General features: G+C 47.6%; 1 protein-coding gene across 1 annotated transcript in view; it reads left to right on the top strand.

The window, feature by feature from the left end:
- Positions 1–12,790, top strand: part of PRLR (prolactin receptor) — a 102,157-nt gene that overhangs the window by 66,277 nt on the left and 23,090 nt on the right. The window lies entirely within an intron of this gene.

Here is a 12,790-nt window from a genome sequence, read left to right as displayed (position 1 = left end):
TCTTGTCGCAATTGCGACCTGGCGCCCGGATATTGTCGACCCCTGACCTAGCATGTCACGCTTTAAAATTGCACACACTGGTGGAATTGCGCCAAACTTCGGTACTTAGAAATCTCCATAGGCAATGCTTTAAATTTTTTTACAGGTTCCCTGTTTAGAGTTACAGAGGAGGTCTAGGGTTAGAGTTATTGCTCTCGCTCTAATGTTCATAGCGATACCTCACATGTGTGGTTTAAACACCATTTACGTATGTGGGTGCGACAGATGTATGCGTTTGCTTCTACGAGCCATTACACAAGGACAGGGGCACTTTCATTTTTTTATTTAATGGTTTATTTAACTTTTATTTTTATATTTTGACACTTTTCCTTTACATTTTTTTTATCGCTTTTATTCCTATTACAGCGAGATCTGGAGTCTACGGCCCAGATTCTCGAAGGACTTACGACGGCGTAGCGCCATGTACGCCGTCGTAAGTCCGAATGAGAGCCGTCGTATCTATGCGGCTGATTCTTAGAATCAGTTACGCATAAATTCGGCTAAGATACGAGCGGCGTAAGTCTCTTACACAGTCGTATCTTAGGGTGCATATTTACGCTGGCCGCTAGGTGGCGCTTCCGTAGATTTCCTCGTTGAATATGCTAATGAGCTAGATACGCAGATTCACGAACGTACGTGCGCCCGGCGTAGCAAAAAACGTCGTTTACATAAGACGTACGCCGGCGTAAAGTTACCCCTCATAAAGCCGTAACTTTAGACGCAAGTGCTTTGTGAATACAGCACTTGCCTCTCTAAGTTGCGGCGGCGTAGCGTAACTACGATACGCTACACCGCCTACATTTACGCCGCTGACTGTGAATCTGGCCCTATAAGTCCCCACATCTCTCCTCAAGGCTGGAAAGCCTAAAGTAAAAAATAATAAATACGTTGGCTTCCCAGCCGAGGAAACGGCAGTGTTTACAACTGCAGAGGCTGGAAGTGATGTCATAACGTTGTACTTGGCCTCTGAAGGTCAAAGAAATGACCGGGACAATTTTGTTCTTGGTTAGCTCTATGGTAAATGGCCATGGCCGGCCGATTCATTCTCAGGTTTGCCGATCACACTGGCAAGCTGAAGCCAACGTCAGGCGCAGACCCTTTTTTTTTATCGGATCGCTGAACGGCGTCTATCCTGATTGACGTTGGATCTACACTGGGGGACAATTTTTTATTTATTTTTTGATAAAGGACTTGTCAGGAACTGGCTCTGTGTTTTTACTCACTTTTGCCACGTTTTTGGTGAATAAGTAGGGGTGTTCTGTACCCCATACTCATTCACATAGGGGGCTGGGATCTGGGGGCCCCTTTATTAAAGGATTCTGATAAGTAAGCCTCTCATCCGCAGATCCCCACAACTCTGGCTGGGTTCATCAACATGGGGACAAGGTGCTTTAGCCCCTTGCTCCAAAGCACCCACCCATGATGGTTGGGCATGTAGGGTTCAGGAGGAACGAGAGGGGGATGTTTGGTCGTCCCTACCCTTTCCTGCCCTACTGGGCTGCATGCTTGGATAAGGGCCTGGTATGGATTTGGGGAGGGGCACATCATTAAAAAAAAAAAAAATGAATGCCAGCATTTTTTCGTTTTTGTATTCAGCTGTGCCTGCACCTTAATACACTGCTAAACGCTGGCACAACAATGGAAAAACAATCTTAATCTTAAAGTGGAGTTCTACCCAGGAAAAATGTTTTAGACAAAAAATCCTAAAAAATATTGAAAAAAATAATAGAAAAAAAAAATGTTATACAGTACTCACCCAAAATACCTGTTGCTATGCAGAAGTCCATAATCTGCCTCTTCCGTAGCCCTGGTCTATCTTCTTCATCTTCTTCTAGCGAATGGGACGTGCTGCTTTCTGGGAACTGTGTGTGTTCCTAGAGAGCAGCCACCCATTCACAAGTCAGCGCGAGACTCGCGCATGCGCAGTAGTAAACGGGCAGTGAAGCCTTAAGGCTTCACTGCCTGTTTCCCTTAGTGTTAATTGGCGGCGCGGGACCTGCACCGATCGAGGGATTGGCATCGGGGGGGCCAACAGTGCGGCCGGGTAGGACAGGTAAGTGTCCTTATTAAAAGTCAGCAGCTACACTGTAAGTAGCTGCTGATTTAAAAAAAATAAATTGGCGGGTGGAATTCTACTTTCAGGCCCCGTACACACGACAGAGGAACTCGACGTGCTTGGCACGTCGAGTTCCTCGTCGAGTTTTGGGATGAAGCCGCCGAGGAGCTCGGCGGGCCGCCTTCTCCCATAGAACAACGAGGACAACGAGAAAATAGAGAACATGTTCTCTATTTTCTCGTCGAGTTCCTCGGCGGCTCCATCGAGCCAAAACTGTACAGACGACAGAGTTTCTCGGCAGAATCCGGGTTTTGACCGAGTTTCTCAGTGAATTCTGCCGAGAAACTCTGTCGTGTGTACGAGGCCTCAGGCCTCGTACACACGACAGAGATTCTCGGCAGAATTCGCCGAGAAACTCGGTCAAAACCCGGATTCTGCCGAGAATCTCTGTCGTCTGTACAGTTTTGGCTCGATGGAGCCGCCGAGGAACTCGACGAGAAAATAGAGAACATGTTCTCTATTTTCTCGTTGTCCTCGTTCTTCTATGGGAGAAGCCGGCCCGCCGAGCTCCTCGGCGGCTTCATCCCAAAACTCGACGAGGAACTCGACGTGCCAAGCACGTCGAGTTCCTCTGTCGTGTGTACGGGGCCTAAGAGTTTTTTATCCAGCATTTGTTCTTAGTTTTTTTTCATCTTCTAGTGTGCATGGAGCCTAAAGGCTTATAATTGATACATTCTGCTTGATAGCATGTTCTTTAGAAAAACAACAGGCTTGCTGTCTGGATCAGCAGATCTGTCCTGGGACCAATCCTATTTAATCTGTTCATAAACGACCTGGAAGATGGGGTAAACAGTTCAATCTCTGTATTTGCGGAAGATACTAAGCTAAGCAGGGCAATATGTTCTACGCAGGATGGGGAAACCTTGCAAGAAGATCTGAACAAATTAATGGGGTGGGCAACTACATGGAAAATTACCTTTAAAGGGTCACTAAAGGTATTTTTTTTTTTTTTTAAATAACAAACATGTTATACTTACCTCCACTGTGCAGTTTGTTTTGCACAGAATGGCCCTGATCCACGTCTTCTGGGGTCCCGGCTCCCCCCCACAAGGACTCAACACCTAATGCGAGCTCGCATGGTGTTGAGTGCTTGCAGGCGCGCTCCCGTGATACAGCCGGCGGCCATAGCTGCTCACTGTATCACTCGGCCCCGCCCCCCAGCGCGATGTGTCATTGGATGTGATTGACAGCAGCGCAAGCCAATGGCAATCAACAATGAATGAGCCGGAAAGACGGCCCAGAAGCTTGCGCGTTCACGGTGCGGGACTTTCGAAGGGTCAGGTAAGTAAAGGGGGGCTTGGGGGGCCGCTAATACACAGATGTTTTTTTACCTTAATGCATAGAATGCATTAAGGTGAAAAAACTTTTACCTTTACAACCCCCTTTAATGTGGAAAAATGTAAAGTAATGCATTTGAGTGGCAAAAATATGGATGCAATCTACTCACTAGGGGAGAACCTCTGGGGGAATCTAGGATGGAAAAGGACCTGGGGGTCCTAGTAGATGATAGGCTCAGCAATGGTGCAAAGCTGCTGCTAACAGAGCAAACAAAATATTGGCATGCATTAAAAGGGGGATTAACTCCAGGGATAAAACTATAATTCTCCCGCTCTACAAGACTCTGGTCTAGCTGCACCTGGAGCTTGTCGTCCAGTTCTGGCCACCAGCCCTCAGGAAGGATGTACTGTGTAGCGCTCACCCCCGAAGGAGCCGCTGATTAGTTTGGGATCGGCACATTAAGTTACCCTCTTGGCTTGGCCAAGGGTGATACTTGTGAATGTAGACAAAGAGCAAGTGTCCAGACATCAAATTTGTTTTTATTTTTTTTCCAAGGCCCAACATGGCCAACATCAAAAATGGCACACGATAGAGAAAGGTTGATAAGCGAAGAGAGAACTTTAGTATCAGGCCTTGGATATGAAAGAGAGCAGACCCGCTCTCGGCAATAATCAAGCTAAATTCGTTGCCACCCCAATCAGGGTGGGTAAAGTGCCCCCGGACAGGCGGTATTCACAGGCCTGGCAGCCGAGGCGCCACTCGCATCTCACTGGGAGAAAACATGCCTCTGCCACAGGCTTATCAATTTGAGGTACAAGGATTAAGGTGAACGAATCCTCCCAGTCAGTTCAAATGGTGTCACCAATTGACAGCTTTAAGCATACCTGTCATACGGTGTGGTGACCGGATCCCTGATGGTTCGTCTAAGCCTCCTGGACAACCTCTAGTTCTAGGTTCTCCCTGGGCCGATACCCATCGCACGGCTCCCGGCTTAGGATCCTTTCAGCAGAAGGTTCTGGGACCCAGCAAGTCGCTGGGGCCCCTCTCAGTGTTAGGGTGAGGTTCCGCATGATGCGCAACCTCTGTGTAATAGGCCGCGGTGGCGGGGCCCATGGATGCGCGTACCCCGCACAGAACAGAACAACTAATGACGGTTGCCACACATATACCCCCTCCCAGCATGCCCAACGAGGGAACCACACCTCTGATTGGCTGCTGGAGGGAAGGTGGGTCTGTCAGAGTCCCTCTAGCGCCAACTGTCACCCAGGGATGGTAACGTACCGCTGGAGCGCAGACTGACCTACAGGACAGCTCTGAAATGACAACAGCCTAAATTTAAAACAATTGTGAATGGGAGTAAACTAACCCTCCCATTCCCACTAACTTTAGCGTAACGCCCATACTGGAAGTAAGGGGGGCGCTACACTAATAAAGGGTCTGGAGGATATTAGTTATGAGGAAAGGTTGCAAGCATTGAACTTATTCTCTCTGGAGAAGAGAAGCTTGAGAGGGGATAGGATTTCAATTTATAAATACCGTACTGGTGACCCCACAATAGGGATAAAACTTTTTCGTGGAAGGGAGTTTAATAAGACACGTGGCCATTCACCAAAATTAGAAGAAAAGTAGTTTACCCCTAAACTGCGTAGAGGGTTCTTTACTGTGGGAGTGGCAAGGATGTAGAATTCCCTTCCACAGGCGGTGGTCTCAGCGGGGAGCATCAATGGTTTCAAAAAACTATTAGATAAGCACCTGAACGACCACAACATACAGGGATATACAATGCAATACAGACATATAATCACACACATAGGTTGGACTTGATAGGCTTGTGTCTTTTTTCTATGTAACTAAAAATAAATAAAAGAAGGCCTAAAAAAGAAAACAAACTGTTTTTTAGAATGTGGTTATGCTTCTTCTCTAATGCAAAAATAGGCGCTCATGTGTGTCGCCTTCCAAAATTGATTACAACAAATGACAACAGATTCAAGTTTACCTGGTTGAGTCCTATGAATCCCTAGGGCCCAACCTGCGGCCCTTTGCCACTGATAGTGCGGTCCTCAGGTGCCAGCAGCCAGTAATAGGAAAATTGATTTGTAAAGAATCCGTAACCTACCTAACTGCATACCTCCCAACTTTTTGGGATGGGAATGAGGGACACCTATCAGCAAAAGTACACAGACATAGGGAACACACCCTTGCCATGCCCCCTTAAAGGAGAATTGTACAAAAAACAGAGTGCTTTTTTTACCACTACTATTCCTTTGTATTGGCTTTTTGAATTTACAAATGCAGCAATTTAGAAATCAGACGACAGGTTTAGCACTGGAAAACACTTTTTATGTACATCTATATATATCAGACCAAAATGAGGGACAAATGAGAAGGAATGAGGGACAGAGGGGACTTTGCTCCAAATTAGGGACAGTCCCTTGAAATCAGGCACAGTTGGGAGCTATGCCTACTGCCCCGTACACACGATCAGAATTTCCGATGGAAAAAGTCAGATGGACTTTTTTCCATCGGAAATTCCGACTGTGTGTATGCCTAGGGTTGCCAACTTTTCTTCAATCCAAACCCGAACACAGGGCAATTTTTAATTTATTTTTGCAGTAAAGGCTATAGGATTATAAAAGACCTGAGACACATTTGGGTGCCCGAGGGATAGTAGTGCACAGAGCACGCCAAATTGCCCATGCTAGCATCATCACCCCCCCACCTTCTGTGATGCCAAACCTGCCCCCAAACAGCTGCCCACAGTGGCAACAGATTTGTGTATGACTACCTTGGTTTCTTGGGGAGCCAAAGTCTGGTCTAAATAATGTGTCCGGGTTTCAGATGGACTGAAACCCTGACACATTGATTCAAAACCCGAACTGTCCGGGTGAATCCTGGACAAGTGGCAACCCTATGTATGCCCCATTGGAGTAATTACATTGGAAATTCCGACCGTGTGTATGCTCCATCGGAAATTCCGATGAATTCCATCGAAGTTTACATAGAAAACATGTTCTCTTTTCCTCTGATGGAATTTCGATGTGAATTTGGTCAGACAAAGGTCTGATCGTGTGTACAGGGCATAACTGTGTTAAAGTTTTTTGCTTGCAATATCTTATATACACAGGGGCAGTCATATTTGCCCATCACATATGGAGCATCTGCTTCCTTCTTAGTGGCGCTCCACACTTTCATTGTTTCCCGTTTTTAGTACATATCTAAATACTACATCAGAGGAAGTCAGGTGTGACGTGACTTGAAAGCAAAAGACTTTTTTGCAATCAGTATTCATCAAGTCTATTTTATTAGTCCCTGCAAGAGAAGAATACCAGTTGCAATCCCTAATATACGCAGAGGCGTTTCTAGGGGGGTGCGGTCCGCACCGGGTGGCACCCGCTAGAGGGGTGACACCATCCCGTTTTTTTTTTTTAGCTGACATGCCCAGCCTGCCCTGTGCAATCTCAGCCTGCCCTGTACCACCTCAGCCTGCTCTGTGCCACCCCAGCCTGCCCTGTACCACCCCAGCCTGCCCTGTACCACCCCAAACAGCCCTACACCACCCAGCCTGCCCTGTACCCCCCCAAACAGCCCTGTACCGCCCCAGCCTGTCCTGTACCACCCCAGCCTGCCCTGTACCACCCAGCCTACCCTGTGCCACCACAGCCTGCCCTGTACCACCCCAGCCTGCCCTGTACCACCCCAAACTTTCCTATGCCACCCCAACTTGCCCTGTGCCACCCTAACTTGCCCTGTACCACCCCAATCTGCCCAATGCCACCCTAACTTGCCCTGTACCACCCCAACCTTTCCCATGCCATCCCAACTTGCACTATACCACCCTAACTTGCCCTATACCACCCCAAACTACCCTATATCACCCCAACATGCCCTATACCACCTTAACCTGTCCTATACCACCCCACTACACCAACCTGCCACTATACCACTCTATACTACCCTAACCTGCCACTATACTGCCCTATAATATCATTTACAGGGGCTGGTTTGGGGTGCGCCCCGTGCGCTGCCTGCTTGGTGCTGGGCAGCCTAGACAGAGGGGGGGGGGTGACACCATGTTTTACCGCACCGGGTGACACCAACCCTAGTGACGCCACTGAATATACGGTATACATCTATATAATGTACTGTAGATGTGAATCTGTGATTTATGTATTCGTTCTCTGGCGTATACAGATGAAGTGAGAGTTTTTAGTGTGGATCATTTTCAGAAAATGTCAGCCATGAAACACAATCTCAGCCTTAGGGTAGAAATATCTGTCCTTGAACTATTGCCTTGCATCTATACTATATGCTTCATAAACAGGCTTAACTGGCAAGCTGTGCAATCCTATAGCCTATGTGTATTTATAGCTGCCGCACTATTAATACATGCATGTTATTTGTAGTAGGCAGAGCTTCTATAGTGGCTTACACATGCTTGGTATGCTGCATCTAGAAGGATAAAAAGCCACCAGTATTTCTGTGTGTTTGCATACAGTATATGCAGGTTTTTTTTTTTGGGGGGGGGGTCTGTTTTAACTACGGCCGATTGGTGTTGATGGTCTTTGGGCTGCAAATGCTTTTTGCTTTTTACATCAGTTGGAGGCTGCAGTTGATTTGTCTTGATGTGACTTGATGTGAACCAAAGCCTGTCAACACTGCCCCTAATATCCCCCCCGGTCCTGCTAACCTGGAGTCCAGCGATTCCCCGCACTGACAGCTAGTATCGCCGCTGTATCGGACGGGGGGTACTCTTTGCCCGAGTTAGCCGATTCATTCATTCATAGATGCCCATCTGCTTACTTTATTATTGACTGCCTGGTTGGTTCCTCCTCTCGCTCGGCAGCTCTCCATGGTCCTCTCTCTCCTCCCAGCTGGCCTCTCGGTGACGTAACTTCACGCCTCTCCGAGACTCGGAAGCGCCTGTCGGGCGGAGATTACTCCGCTGGTCTGCCTGACAGGGAAGCGAAGACCGGGTCCTTTGCTTGTTCCGGAGTGCAGGAGTGCACTCGGCACGTCTTTACAAGCAGGGGCAGCTCTGCAGTGTTGTAGGCAGGGCTCAAGTCCTGCGGGAACATGTGGGAACGGAGTTCCTGCACTTTTTTCACAGCAGGAACGCAGTTCCCTTTGCAGGACTAAAGCAATCCTTCACTAAGCGGCGATGCCCAGCTCGAGTCACTGTCAGGGGCAGGCGAACCTTAGTAATCCTTTATGTTACTGGCCACTTCCTGTATATGGAATCATCGGGTGGTGTGCAGGTATTCCGCCACTTCCTCGATGCCGCAATGTCTCCTGGGAGCTTTTGTCATTGTTCCCAGGAGACATTGCAGAGGTCTTGCTTAAAGTTCTTTCTAAATCCCACGATAACTCGCGGCAGACCTCGTAATGTCTCCTGGGAACAATGACAAAAGCTCCCAAGAGACATTGCGGCATCGAGGAAGTGACGGAATACCCGTACACTACACGATGAATCCATATACAGGAAGCGGGCAGTGACATAAAGGATTACTAAGGTACAGAGGATCGAAAAAAAAAAAATTTATGCATATGAGCGTATCATTTTTTTTTTTTTTGGGTGGGGGAGTGGATCTTGGGTGGGAGTTCCCACACTTTTTTCCCCAGGACTTGACCCCTGGTTGTAGGGGTGGCTGGCGATAGTCACTGTCACTTGTTACCCAGAAAGTTTAACAGCACACTGCCAGCACTGCACCCCCCTTCCTACAATAAATTGCTCCGCCCAGGGCATCTTCCCCTTCCGCCCAGGACATCTTTCCCTTCCGCCCACCCCTTGATTAATGAAAATCTGACACTAACTTACACTTTGTGGGAACTGACTAACTGACACTGACATCACCAGTGACACTAATACAGTGATCAGTGCTAATAAAATACACTGGATCGGATTCAGATAGGAGATACGACGGCGCATCTCCTGATACGCCGTCGTATCTCTGAGTGCGGGCCGTCGTATCTATGCGACTGATTCAGAGAATCAGTTACACATAGATTCCCCTAAGATCCGACCGGCGTAAGTGTCTTACACCGTCGTATCTTAGGCTGCATATTTACGCTGGCCACTAGGTGGCGCTTCCGTATAGTTATGCGAGGAATATGCTAATTAGGTATTTACGCCGATTCAGAAACGTATGTCCCGCCGGCGCATTTTTTTTACGTTGTTTACGTTAGGCTTTTCTCGGCATATAGTTACCCCTGCTATATGAGGCGTAGCTAATGTTAAGTATGGACGTCGTTCCCGCGCTGAGTTTTGAAAATTTTACGTTGTTTGCGTAAGTCGTTCGCGAATAGGGCTGGACGTCATTTACGTTCACGTCGAATCCAATACGTCCTTGCGGCGTACTTTGGAGCAATGCACACTGGGATATTTCACGGACGGCGCATGGGCCGTTAAAAAAAAAACCGTCAAAAACGCGGGGTCAACTTAAATTTAAATAAAACACGCCCACAACATCCCCATTTGAATTAGGCGGGCTTACGCCACCACACATACGCTACACCACCGTAACTAAGGGCGCAAGTTCTTTCTGCATACGGAACTTGCGCCCAAAGTTACAGCGGCGTAATGTATCTAAGATATGTTACGCCAGCAGATAGATAGAGCATTCTATCTGAATCCGGGCCACTGTCACCAAACTAATGGCACTGGCTGGGAAGAGGTTAACATCTCGGGGTAATCAAGGGTTAACTTTGTGTCTAACAAGTGGTAATGTGTGTAGGATTGGCTGCTTTTCACTACAGATTGATTTGTTACTTTTCCCTGCTTTGGAGGGAAAAGAAACAAAGCAATATTTTCCTCTGTTCAGAGCTCTGTTGTGTAACCGCTTAAGGACCAGCCGCCATCATTATACTGTGGCAGGTTGGCCCTCCTGCGTGAATCGCTGTAGGTGTACGTCGGCCAATTTAAGAGCGACCCCGGAGCCGATGTGCATGGCCACCAGCGATCGCTCCACAGAGAGCCAGAACGGGGATCTGTCAATGTAAACAGACAGATCCCCGTAAAAAATATATATATTTTTTTCAAAATTGTTGCTCTATTTTTGTTTATAGCACAAAAAATAAAAACCGCAGAGGTGATCAAATACCACAAAACAAAAACTAATTTTGTTTGGGTACAGCGTCGCACGACCGCGCAATTGTCAGTTAAAGCGACGTATCGCAAAAAAATTGCCTGGTCATTAAAGTGGAGGTTCACCCAAAAAATCTATTTTTAACACTAGATTGGGCCTAATTACGGGAAGCAGAATCGGGTGTTTTGTTTAAAATCAATGCAGTACTTACCGTTTTAGAGATAGATGTTCTCCGTGGCTTCCGGGTATGGGCTGCGGGACTGGGAGTTCCTATTTGATTGACAGCCTTCCGACCGTCGCATACAGCGCGTCACCAGTTTCCGAAGGTAGCCAAACGTCGGTGCGCAGGCACCGTATAGAGCCCCACTGACGTTCGGCAACTCATGACGCGCTGTATGTGACCGTCGGAAGGCTGTCAATCAAATAGGAACGCCCAGTCCCGAAGACCATACCCGGAAGCGGCGGAGAACATCTATCTCTAAAACGGTAAATACTGCATTGATTTTAAACAAAACACCCTATTCTGCTTCCCGTAATTAGGCCCAATCTAATGTTAAAAAAAAAATTCGGGTGAACTCCCGCTTTAAGGAGGCAAATCCTGAAAGTTTCTCTTTAAACAGGTTCTGTTTTTAGAGCAAATGTGAAATGCCAGCCTGTTCTGTGGCGTGCATGGCCATTACACTCAGGGCTCAAGTCCTGCGGGAACGCGTGGGAACGGAGTTCCTGCACTTTTTTCACAGCAGGAACTCAGTTCCCTTTGCAGGACTAGAGCAGCCGAGAGCAGCCAAGCCGCCCGAGCCAATCCTTCACTAAGCGGCGATGCCCAGCTCGAGTCACTGTCAGGCGAACCTTATTAATCCTTTATGTTACTGGCCACTTCCTGTATATGGATTTATCGGGTAGTGTGCGGGTATTCCGTCACTTCCTAGATGCTGCAATGTCTCCTGGGAGATTTTGTCATTGTTCCCAGGAGACATTGCGGACGTCTGCCGCGAGTTATCGCGGGATTTAGAAAGAACTTGCTTAAAAAAAAAAAACATGTGGTTTAGTAATTATGCATATGAGCGTATCATTTTTTATTTTTTTTGGTGGGGGGAGTGGATCTTGGGTGGGAGTTTCCACACTTTTTATCCAGGACTTGACCCCTGATTACACTCTCTTCCCACAAATTAGGTACTGGTAAAAATTATATTTCATACTTTCAGTTATTTCCAGGTCTAGCCCCATGCCCAGAGCTCACAGGAAAATGTTGCACTAGAATTGCTGGGCCAGATTCATGTAGATCAGCGGATCTTTAGATCCGCTCGATCTACGTGTTTTACGATCCGCCGGTGCAATTTAGCGAGGCTAGTGCAGTATTAACCAAGCACTTACCTCGAAAATTGCACCGTCGGATCGTAACTCCCCCGGCGGAATGCAAATTCCGCGGCTAGGGGGAGTGTACAATTTAACCGATTTAACTGAGCATGCCCCGCCGGTCGAAATTTCCCAGTGCGCATGCTCCAAATGACGTCGCTAGGATGTCATTGTTTGCGGCGGCTACGTCAATTGCGGCCATCCGTATTCCCGATCGACTTACGCAAACAACGTAAAAATTTGAATCTCGGCGCGGGAACGACGGCCATACTTAACATTAGCTACCCCTCATATAGCAGGGGTAGCTATCCGCCGGAAAAAGCCGAACGCAAACGATGTTAAAAAAAAGCGACGGGCGGGCGTACGGACTTGAATCGGCGGTTCTCCTCATTTGCATATCCGACGCGTAAAAAAAAGCGACGACACCTAGCGGCCGGCGGTAGATTGCAGCCTAAGATTCGACTGGTGTAAGTCACTAACACCAGTCGGATCTAAGGGAGATCTATGAGGAATCTGATTCTATGAATCAGCCTCATAGATCCGACCGGCTGGACTCAGAGGTACGACGGCGGATCAGGAGATCCGCCGTCGTATCTCTTTGATGAATCTGCCCCGCTGTCTTTAGCATTCAGGATTCACTCAGCAACAGAGGATGAGGGATGCTCCATTGGGGTGGAGGGGGGGAATTAATAGGGGGTTGCCAGGCCTGAAATTGGGCTTTGCCAGCAGAAAGGGGTGGAAATATCCTAACATCTTAGTCCATTAGTCAGGTGACTGGGAGGGCCAGTGCTGTATGGAACCAACTTACTCCAAATGCACAAGAGATCTGAACCTAAAAAGTGTACCTACAAAGGGACCTCTCCCCCTGCATTTATAGGCATTTTTTTATGTTGTTTTTTTCTTCTTTAATGCTCTTTGT

This window comes from Rana temporaria, chromosome 1 (assembly GCF_905171775.1).
Source record: "Rana temporaria chromosome 1, aRanTem1.1, whole genome shotgun sequence".
NCBI lineage: Eukaryota > Metazoa > Chordata > Amphibia > Anura > Ranidae > Rana > Rana temporaria.
The sequence above is the reverse complement of the archived record's forward strand: the minus strand, read 5'-3'. Positions and strand labels throughout refer to the sequence as shown.